Source organism: Apodemus sylvaticus, chromosome 2, assembly GCF_947179515.1.
Source record: "Apodemus sylvaticus chromosome 2, mApoSyl1.1, whole genome shotgun sequence".
Classification (NCBI taxonomy): Eukaryota; Metazoa; Chordata; class Mammalia; order Rodentia; family Muridae; genus Apodemus; species Apodemus sylvaticus.
Genome location: NC_067473.1, coordinates 49427223 through 49439639, shown reverse-complemented (window position 1 = coordinate 49439639; position 12417 = coordinate 49427223).

Genomic DNA, 12417 nt, shown 5'->3' with positions numbered 1-12417 from the left:
ATGTCCTTTGCCTTACAGAAGCTTTGCAGTTTTGTGAGGTCCCATTTGTCGATTCTTATTCTTAGAGCATAAGCCATTGGTGTTCTGTTCAGAAACTTTTTCCCTGGTGCCCTTGTGTTCAAGGTTTGTCCCCACTTTGTCCTCAGTGTGTCTGATTTTATGTGTAGATCTTTGATCTACTTGGACATGAACTTTGTACAAGGAGATAAGAATGGGTCGATTTGCATTTTTCTGCATGCAGACTTCCAGTTGATCCAGCAGCATTTGTTAAAAATGGTGTCTTTTTTCCACTGGATGTTTTTAGCTCTTTTGTCAAATATCAAGTGATCGTACATGTGTGGGTTCTTTTCTGGGCCTTCAATCGATTCCATTGATCTTCCTGCCTGTCTGCATACCAATACCAAACAATTTTTATCACTATCACTCTGTAGTAGAGCTTGAGGTCAGGGATAGTGATTCCCCCAGAATATCTTTTGTTGTGGAGAATAGTTTTTGCTATCCTGAGTTTTTTATTATTCCAGATGAATTTGAGAATTACTCTTTCTAGATCTATGAAGAATTGATTTGGAATTTTGATGGGGATTGCATTGAATCTGTAGATTGCTTTCAGCAAGATGGCCATTTTTACTATATTGATCCTGCCAATCCATGAACATGGGAGATCTTTCCATCTTCTGAGACTTTCTTCGATTTCTTTCTTCAGAGGCTTAAAGCTCTTGTCATATAGACCCTTTAATTTCTTCGTCAGGGTCACACATAGGTATGAAATATTATTTGGGACTATTATGAAGGGTATCATTTCCCTAATTTCTTTCTGATCTTGTTTATCCTTTGAGTAGAGGAAGGCTACTGATTTGCTTGAGTTAATTTTATATCCAGCCACTTTGCTGAAGTTGTTTATCAGCTTTAGGAGTTCTCTGGTGGAAGTCTTGGGGTCGCTTAAATATACTATCATATCATCTGCAAATAGTGATAGTTTGACTTCTTCCTTTCTAATTTGACCTCTTTTTGCTGCCTGATTGCTCTGGCTAGGACTTCAAGTACCATATTGAATAGATAGGGAGAGAGTGGGCAGCCTTGTCTGGTCCCCGATTTTAGTGGGATTGCCTCAAGTTTCTCTCCATTTTGTTTGATGTTGGCTACCGGTTTGCACTATATTGCTTTCACTATGTTTAGGTATGGGCCTTGGATTCCCAATTTCTCCAAGACCTTTATTATGAAGGGATGCTGAATTTTGTCAAAAGCCTTTTCAGCATCTGAGGAAATAACGATGTGGGTTTTTTCCTTTAGTTTGTTTATGTAGTGAATTACATTGACGGATTTCTGTATATTGAACCATCCCTGTATCCCTGGGATGAAGCCTACCTGATCGTGGTGAATTATAGTTCTGATGCATTCTTGGATTCAGTGGCCAGAATTTTGTTCAGTATTTTTGCATCAATGTTCATGAGGGAGATTGGTCTGAAGTTCTCCTTCCTTGTGAAGCACAAGAAACTGCACGACAAAGACTCTGGGGTTGACATAAATTGAATAGATTTAGGGATGTAAAATGGCCAGTGTTATTGGAGGAGATCAAGGAACAGGAAGACAGAGAGCCAAAGAGGCATTCTGACCTATTTTAATGAAATTTTCTTTTAATTCCAAATGAGTGACCTTTAAATATAATGACCTATAATTTACCCATATAAAATGCTTTTTACTTAATTTTTATATGAAAAATGTAGTTTGCATAGAATGCAATCATGTCATATAACATGTAAACACTAAGCATGCATGGCTCCATAACCACTGTCCCCAGTATAGAACAACTATCATCCCTGAAAATCCCCATGTTCCCTAAGGTCAATTTGATTCTACCTCAATCAACTATTTTCTGTTTTAATTTTTTTTCCTTTTAAAGATGAGACTAGTGCAGGACATGGCTTCAGTTTGGCCTTTTGTCTTGCACAATATATTGTATGTGCATGTTGTTGAGATCGGTAGTATCTCTTTCAATGGTTGAAAATGATCACATTTGATAGATATTCCAAAAATGTGTTTCTACATTTCATTTCTACTTGAGTCATGTATTAGTCAGCTTTCTACCACTGCAGCAAAACACTGGAAACAACCAACTTCGAAAGAGGAAATGCTTATTTCACCTCCCTGTCTTGAAGATCCTAGTTCATGATCCTTGAAGATCCTTTTACTCCCTGGCTAAAGGCACGGCAGTATATCATAACACAGATATGCACATTCATAGGGGTCTTTCCACATCTGAACCATACTAAGAACTTTTGTGCTGTATCAAGAAATTAATTCTTAAATAATCACATATTCATGTATAAGTTTTTATGCAAAAAAAGTTTTCACATCTCTAGTAAATAGCAAGAGGTAAGTATTTGGAATAGTATAATGATATAAGGTATATATATATATTATCTTTATAAAACATTGCCAGTTGTTTGTCTGAGGCACTGTTATCTGGCTATCCCATGAGCATTGTGTGAGAGCTCTGATTTCTCCATGCTATAGGTGGTATTCAGCACTGACTGTTCGTTGTTTTAAGTTTTGCTCGTCTACTTATGTGTATGGTATCTAATTTTTCTGTTGCTGCTTTCTAGTGAATTGTATTGTTTTAAAAAATTAAGAAACATGAGAGTAGAAGAACTAGACCAATAAAAGTACATTTACTGTTTATGTAAAAACATTCTTCCATTTACACAGTTTCAAAGCTCGTTTTACTTTTTTCTTATATGAAAAAAGGAGATATTATTGATACCTTACATATAGACAAGTCAACATATCGTCTTTTAGTAACAAATGTTTTTTATCATTATCAGAATAAGAAAATTTCACATTAAAGCAGTACTATAGTACAGTAGCATAGTCATATACTAATATATCTATTATCATAATATACTACTATACAAATGTCCAGTATGGCCCTCTGTGTGAGTTCCTGGTAGGGAAGAGCTCTTCCCCCATTTCACCATTCTGTCTTCATTTTTAAATATAATTTATTTTATTTTTAATTATTTACTTTATATCCCATTCACTGACTCCCTCCTGGTCAGTCCCTCTCACAATTCTTCCCTTATATTCCCCTTCTCTTCTGAGTAGAGAATATTTTGAGTTATGCATTTATTTGAGAGAGGACTTCATGTTACAAATTCAATTTGACTAGTTTTACAGTTATATTCAGGTTTTATAAATCTGTTGCAGTTGGTTTAAGTAACCATCTCTTCATAGGAATTTCTCCTTATTATCTAAGTTATCCAATTTGTTGGAATAAATTTGTCAATAACATTCCCTAATATAGTATTGGCTTTGAGTGTTAACTCGATTGGATAAACAGATACTAGATATCATAGACATGTTTGTGAGTTTGTATCCAGAAAATATATTACCAATTAATCAGCATTTGTTATTAAACACCAGTATCTAAAATATTATTAAGTCATTAATGTAAGCCTGTTCTTTAAGGAACTGAAAGATACAAGCAAAATAAACCCAAAGCAAGGCTAAGAAATATAATGAATAGAGTAAAAAGTCAATGAATTCTAAAACATGAAGGTAACAGAAAGTAATGGAATTAATGCTGCCAATTTGAAAAGCTTAATATATTGGCAAACTTTTAAAAGACTAAGACAAATAATTGATTATCTGACACCTTAACTGATTTATTAAAAGCCAGATAATTAAACCTTAGGGAAATAACGATTTCACATAAAGATGATAAGAATATATTGCATTTTGTGGAGTTAAACTCTTTGCACTTAAACAGTAAAACAACTTGGTTCTGATAATATAGTATATGCTCAATAAATATTTATTCAATGCAAAAATAAATAAGTCCCTAAACTGAAAGACATGCAGAAAACACAGCCTATTTTTAAATAGAGTTGGCAAACCATCACTGTGAGTTGAGATTTTCTTGTAACAATAATTTGATCATATATTTATCTATTACATGTTAACCAAATGTACACATATTTATGTCTTACACATGACACACTTTTTAGCCAACCTGACATCTGGGAGCTCTTCATGAATCTTGGTAGGTCTCTATCCAGAGTCATTAAGTCCAAGGATTCTAAATGTGAATTTAGACTGTGTCTTTTCCATCTTTCCTCCATTCAATCTACTTAGTCAAATACCTAACTTATTCTAAGTTTTAGGGAGAAAATCACACATACATTAGACATAAAGTGTTCCTCTTGAAGTTTCCTGCCTAATCTACAGTGGTTAATACTCTTTATTTGATCAACTATTTAGTGAAAACGTGGTTAGTGTAAAGAGAAACATGTTCTAGTAGTATATATCTGAGGACCCTGGTTTAATTGAAGCATCATAGATGTTTCCTGGAGGAAGTGCTAGGAAACCCTGGGAGATAGAAAAGGATGAACATTCTTCTTAAATGTTCAGTCTCAGCCTCACAACACTCAGTCTTCATGTTTCAATAAATTAAGCTTTCTATGGTTTACCCAAACTTTGTGATCTGTGGAATGAAAATCAATGGAAGAGATTGTATTGGCTTAAGCAGAAATAATTATTATTACTTGCTATCAGATTCATGAGATCATTAATTTTGAGCAATGAGGCTAAAGTTATGTTTCCGTTGCATTCTATAGATTTGTAGAGAGAGAATGAGGTTTTATGGCTCAAATGCAAGGAATTCTACAACTGAATTTTTAAAGTGGAGCTTAATTTATCTCACAGTGATGATTCTCTCTTGACCTTATAATACTTTTATCAGTCACATGGCCTTTTGGTTCCATGGTTATGAGATTTGTATTCATACCATCTATGTTAGCACCAAAGAGGATTTAGAGATTTAGTTTGATCTTTTCCTTCCTCTCTAATAAAATATTTTAAAATAGTAAGTATTTTAAACTTGAAAAAAATTGAAAATTGTAGTCAGACTGAATTTTGAAATTTAAGGAAACAAGTTTTTTCAAGAGAGAGAGAATACAAACCCATACTGAAATGTAGGCACACCCTTACATGTGGATGCATCATATTCACACTCACATATTTATGCACAACTGCATGCATACAAACATACAAACACATACACATATATACACAGACACAGACACACACACACACAGACACACACACACACACACACACACACACACACACACACACACACACGACGAACTACAAAGAAGGCACAGTTATGGTGACCAGAGCAAGTAAAGGCACCAAAGAAGGGAGGTTTCTAGTGCTTATAAAATAATGCATTCACACTTTCAGTCCTTCCTCCACTAATGGATTTTAGTTCTGAGTAATTTATTGTTCACAGTCTTGTTTACCATGAAGAAGGGCTGTGAGCACAATTGCTTTGACTATGGTTTATAGTGATTAGAATCTTGAAATGCATTAGTAACAGGAAGTTACAATGGCATATACAATTGTTTGGTTTAGTCATTCTCTAAACTCATCCATGTATTTTTTTTTGAAGGCTGTTCATAGTTTGCATCACACTGATATTTCAATTTTAAAATCTAAGGAGCCTTAAGAATCGTGTGTGAAGAAGAATGACTTGTGTGTATGTGTGTGTGTGTGTTTATGTGTGTGTGTATGTGTGAATTACCAGCCCATAGATAGGAATAATAGTGTGAAACATATTTAAGTTCCCAAGTTAAAATTGTTCAAACATTCTTTTCCTTCATAATGGAAAAGGTGCCCTGGCCTCCCGAATGTAGTATGATAGGAAGGAAATTAGATGTAGTGTGCTTTAGTCTCGAATCACTATCTTGGAGAGAGGTCATTTTGCCTTTGTTTGTGTGTTCCTTACTCTGTTTGACTCAACCTTAGAGAGCTGGACTTGAAGCATCATTCTCTCCTGACATATTCATATCTGAATTCCAAATTGATTGAACAAACCTCACATTGATAGGTTGGCATTATTCTGCGGGAACAATGTGGTGATTGTTAGGGAAGTGTGGCTTCCAAGTCCACCCGGGGAGGCACATAGAAAATGGCCCTTTTGTTGGCTTTGGGGGTTGGATTATTTTTCTTTGTTTCACTGATTTTGCGATTGTTGGACAGAAGTTTTACTTTTTCTGCTTTCACGCTGGCAAGAGATTAAAACATCTCAGAAAAGTTCTTCAAAAGGTTTCATTGACTCTTAAAAAACTTTGTTTCTGAATTAACTTTTATCTCCCCAAAAGCTTTGGGTTGGACAAACCAGACATTTACAAAGCTTTTGCAACAGTTACACTGGGACTGATAGTTGACTGCTGAGTTTTCCAAGAGTAGATGGTGTAATGCCAGTTGATGGTGTGATTGTTTAAACCTCTCTCAGGATTTCAGCTGAAGAGTCTTTGTCTAAGTTGGGAGCACCAGCTGCATCTGCACCAAGAATGGAGAGCCTTTGTGTAAATGGCCAACTCTGCTCTGATGTTTGATCAGCTCTTGTTTGTGCCCCAACCTGTTTCTATGAGTGAAGTGTGTATATGGTTCTAGGCTTGGTATTTTGGTTCAGAAAAAAAGGAAAACAACAAAATGACGACAATAGCAAAAAAATCAAACAAACAGATATTTAGAGGTTTCCTTATACATGGTCACCCAAACATGATAGGGATAGTGGAAAGAAGATCTGTGTACTCAACCAACAGAAGGACTGATTACACTTAGCATCAGGGCCTTGGGGTTATTTATAGCACTCTAATTCCCTATTGCCTAGGTGAACCAACTGGCTTTTCTGCTTTGATTGATTAGTTAGAAAAATTACAAATTATTTTTATTTCCTAGAGCTTAACTGATTTTATTCACTGAAATCTGAGAGACAAAACAGAGAGAGGAAGAAGGATGGAGAGAAGAAGGTTTATGGGACATATGGGGAGGGGGGATCTGGGAAAGGTGAAATCATTTGGAATGTAAACAAAGAATATAGAAAATAAAAATATTAAAAAATACTTTAAAAATATAATGAGATGCATATAAAACTACAAAGCCAGGACCCACATTTCACACAGGCATATATATGTGGCAGGATTTTCCCTGTCGAATTACATTAGGGCAGCAGGAGGCTTGTGATTGGACATGGAAAAGGGAGGCAGAGCTAAGAGTTGCAGAGACAGAGAGCTTCTGGAGGGAGAAGGAGAAAGGCCAACATGGAGGTGGACATGAGCCAGCATGGCTTTAACCAGCCACAGGAAGTTATGATATTATAAGGTTAGAATAATTGGGATAAAGCTTTTATCACTATCAATCGGCTCTGAAATTATTATATTGGCAGCTTGTAAATTGAGAATTTATTGATATATAAATCTTATTGGCTAATTATAAGTTTTAAGAGTTTTGATTCTACCAGGTTAATGGGTATTGCGATGGCTGACTGTGGGATGAACTGCAGCAATCTGCCAAGAGACTCAGGAGCTCAGCCCAGAGAGAACACAAGAGTTCAAATCACCGGCTGGAGCCATGTGGTCCACCAGTTGCCAGCAGTAGTGCAGGAAGCCTGCTGGTCTCTCTGGGGAGTGGGTGAGCTGAGAGAAGCAGGAACAGAGAGTTGTTGGGTTCATTTTTTATTAATATTTCCTACAACATACATACAGTGTTATATACACTGCAAAACTAACTAAGCAGGACATCCTACTTACTCCCATTTTAATAGTGAACTCATTTAAATCTCCAATGTCTTTCTATTTAAAATCATCAGCCCAAGCATCCTCATGTCCAATGAGTTTTATAGATGGTGTCTTCTGCAATGGCGTATTACAATTTGTTTGTGGAAAGCCTTCACACATATTCCAGTATCTTTGGTTCAAGCTTACAAAGAAAAAATGTCAACACTAAGTCAGCTACAAATACTTTATCTACAATAAAGTACTTACCTACAAGAGATGCTTGTGCAATGGTGGCACAAATCTTGTGGGAATAAGCCACCAATAACTGATGTGAAGCCTACTCCAAGAGATGGAACCATACCTGATACAGGTGACCAAAAATATGACACTAGATATGCCAGGGACTTAGGGTAAAATCAAATAATACTGGTTTAAAAGGGGGAAAGTGTAGTGACATAATGATCCCCATTAATATTCTGCTATACTCATACGTCGATCAGTGCTTTGCTCAGCGATCATCAAGGAAGCTTCCTCCTGCATTAGATGGGAACAAACACAGAGATCCACAGCCAGACAGGCAGAAAATGAGAGACCTTCAAACATTCCGCACTTGATCAGATATATCCAACAAAACTTTCTGCTCAGAGCTCAGGGAACTCCAGAGAAAAGAAGGCAGAAAGAGTGTAAGGAGATCATAGGAATGGAGGACACCAAGAAAAAAAGGCCCTCAATACAAGCAACACAGAGACTGAAGCAGGAGCACAGGGCCTGCTTGGCTCTGCACCAGGTCCTCTTGAGCTTATTTTGTGCATTCCAGTTTAGTGTTTTTTTTTTTTTTGTGGGGATCCTGAGTGTATGACCAAGTGGGCCTATGATGCCTGTGCCTTCTCTTGGGCTTCTTTTCTTCTGTTGTTCTTGTCCAACTTCAATGTTATAGTTTCCATTTTATCTTACTGTATTTTATTTTACTGTATGTTTAGAAATGAATAAATGAATGAATAAATGAATGGAAGCATAGTCACTAAAGTAAAGGATAACAACAAAACTACCTACCATTAATATATGCTGGGATAAGAAAAATCAGTGACCCCCAACGAAGTGATGGTGGGTGTACCAACTACTCTGGGAAGGTCTCACAATCAGGGCTAGTTAAAAACATATAATGGGCTAATCATCTTTTTTGTTTTTGTACTTTTATTTGATTATAGTCTGGTATTTTTCTTTTTCCTTTTTAGGTTGTGTTTTATTTTGTTTTCTTTGTTTTTTTTTTTTTTGTTGTTGGTATATTGGGTTTTTGTTTTGTTTGTTTGAGAAAGAACTTAAAATTGTGTGGATAGAGAAGAGGAAATGATACAAAAGGACTTGGGGACGAGAAGAATATATTTAAATATATTGTTTAAACATATGTTTACATATATTTAAATAAATAAACACATATATTTAAATATAAACAATATATTTAAACTTAAACTTTGCTTTAAATAATGAAAAAGAAAACTACAAATTAAAGTAAATGTACTTAGTCATTTCTGTAAAAAACAAACAAATAACTATCAGCCTAGAGAGTTGCAAGTTATTCTCATTTTTCAAGAGACTAAGGACAATGTTTATCAGAAGTATGAATGGCATTTTGGGCAAGAGAGTCCATTGTTGCTTTTTTGTGTGACTTTCTTACTGCTGTAGCACACAAGTTAGACACTAGTGACAAACTTCTGTTTTGTGGCAACACACAACACCTAATTTTTTTCCGACAGTGCATGCTTCCAGATTTCATGTTTCCAGATTTTATTGGTCACCTATGAGGTGGTATCAGATCAAGCAGATTCTAAACTATTACATACAGAGCAATGTCGCTTTAAAATATATAAACAAGTATGGCAGTCTATATACTATAATTTGTTGAGAAACTGAATTACAGACAGTTATTGGCCTTCAATTATTTGAAACCTGTCAGCAAATTAAATCTCAATCTTTTATTCAGTATAAACTCATACAAAAACTTCCATAGAGAATGAAGTGTGTGAGATTCCTTTAAGCAACTATAGAGTTTTTGTTGTTTTTTCTTTTTTCTTTTTTTTCCTTCTTTCTTTCTTTTATTTCTTTTTTTTCTTTTTTGTGAAAATACATAATGTATAGAAAAGCCATCATGGAAAGAGATTCTAGACAGCTGGCTTTGCAAAACCTCCACTTTGTTTTATAGCTTAGGACTCTTTCAATATAGTTAAGAAATGTAGAAATGTGCTATTTGTGTGGCATGATAGGTATTAAAATCATGCATAGATTTTGTGCACATGTCTTGACTCTTATCCTCTATCTAAGATGTTAGGTCTGGATATAGAACACTGTGGATTTGCATTAAACGTGCATGGTTCTGTGGCTAGTGGGAACTGGAATATACACCATCTGGGCTATGATGGTATCCTAGCTAGCACCTTTTCATAACTGAAACGTCATGTCCCTCCGTTCTGAGTTCTGTCATTTGGATAAGAAAGGTGTCATTAAGTTTTCATTGCTGTGCAGACACACATGACCAAGGCAACTCTTAAAAAAAGGCAGCATTTAACTGGGTGAGGTTTAGTCCATTATCATGGTGAGAACCATGGAAGCATCCACTTACTCATGGAACTAGAGGAGCTGAGAGTTCTACATCTTGCTCTGAAGGCAAATAGAAGACTGCCTTTTAAGCAGCTAGGAGGAAGCTCTCAAAGCCCACTCCTACAGTGACACACTTCCTCCGACAAATCCACACCTACTCCAACAATGCCACAACCCGCAATTTCTGAGTAGAGCAATTCCCTGAGCCTAACCTGTTCAAATCACCACAAATGGATGAGATGAAAGAATTTACTTCTACCTATCTGTGCTAATTTTGCTGATGAAATTCAAGTCTATTTCTACATGTTGTTTCTCTCCACATGTCTAAGAGTGATTTGCTGCCTCTGAAATGGATCATTATTAACTTTAAACTTGGAAGAAAAATTACTCATCCTTTCTCAGAATTACTCTGGAAGAAGTAATTTATATTTTGCTGTACCCACTACATATTAGTAGTTAAGTGGTATTAAGCGAACAACTAATTCATGCCATTTATTGCATAACAAAATGAGAGCAAATAGAGAAGCTATCATAATGCCTTTGAAATATCCACAAATTTGGGGGGATTTTGAAAGATCTCAGTGGGTTGAGGGTAATGGAACACATTGAAACAGGCTTGTGCAATATTTTCTCTGAGTTTGTGATTCCAAATTATTTTGTCTAGATAACAAAAGGATTGTATTTTCATAAATGTTTTATCATGGTTTCTGTGTCTTCACTTCACATTTCTTCTACTGACTCATTTGTTTTCATATGCTAGGCATTGAACAAGTAGTTTCCAAGCATGAAACATTCTTCACAGTTTTTTAGACAGGTCCTGTAAAAAAGCACAGCCCCCACGAATGGAAAAGTGCATGGTTCAGGAGAAAGTGTAAGAGAAAAAGTTAACCTGTAGTCTCCTAAAAGGAAGAGGAGACAACTTTTCTGGGACAGCTTTGAGTTGAGTGGACTCAAGAGTCTTGAGTCGATTCTTTGTATGGTTCTCTTTGTTTCTACTTGATTGATTTCAGCCCTGAGTTTGATGATTTCCTGCCTTCTACTCCTCCTGGGTGAAATAGCTTCTTTTTGTTCCAGGGATTTCAGGTGTGTTATTAAGCTGGTAATGTATGCTTTCTCCATTTTCTTTTTGGAGGCACTCAGGGCTATGAGTTTACCTCTTAGCACTGCTTTCATTGTGTCCCATAGATTTGGGTATGTTGTGTCTTCATTTTCATTGTGTTCTAAAAAGTCTTTAATTTCTTTCTTTATTTCTTCCTTGACCAAGGTATCATTAAGTAGAATATTGTTCAATTTCCACGTGTATGTGGGTTTTCTGTTGTTTTTGTTGCTATTGAAGACCACTTTTACTCCATAGTGATCTGATAGGAGGCATGGGATTAGTTCGATCTTCTTATATTTGTTGAGGTCTGTCCTGTGACCAATTATATGGTCGATTTTGGAGAAGGTACCATGAGGTGCTGAGAAAAAGGTATATTCTTTTGCTTTAGGATAGAATGTTCTAAATATATCTGTTAAATCTAATTGGTCCAAAGCTTTAATTAGTTTCATCATGTCCCTGTTTAGTTTCTGTTTTCCTGATCAGTCCATTGAGGACAGTGCAGTGTTAAAGTCACCCACAATTATTGTGTTAGGTGCAATGTGTGCTTTGAGCTTTAATAAAGTTTCTTTTACGAAAGAGGGTGCCCTTGCATTTGGAGCATAGATGTTCAGGATTGAGAGTTCTTCTTGTTGTATTTTTCCTTTGACCAGCAAGAAGTGTCCCTCAGAGTCTCTTTTGATGACTTTGGGTTGAAAGTCAATTTTGTCTGATATTAAAATGGCTACTCCAGCTTGTTTCCTGAGACCATTTGCTTGTAAAATTGTCTTCCAACCACTCTGGAAATCAGTCTAGCGGTTCCTCTGAAAACTGGGCACCTCACTTCCAGAAGATCCTGCTATACCACTCCTGGGCATATACCCAGAGGATTCCCCACCATGTAATAAGGATACATGCTCTACTATGTTCATAGCAGCCCTATTTATAATTGCCAGATGCTGGAAAGAACCCAGGTATCCCTCAACAGAAGAGTGGATGCAAAAAATGTGGTATATCTACACAATGGAGTACTATTCAGCCATTAGAAACAATGAATTCATGAAATTCTTAGGCAAATGGATGGAGCTAGAGAACATCATACTAAGTGAGGTAACCCAGACTCAAATGGTGAATCATGGTATGCACTCACTAATAAGTGGTTATTAACCTAGAAACCTGGAATAC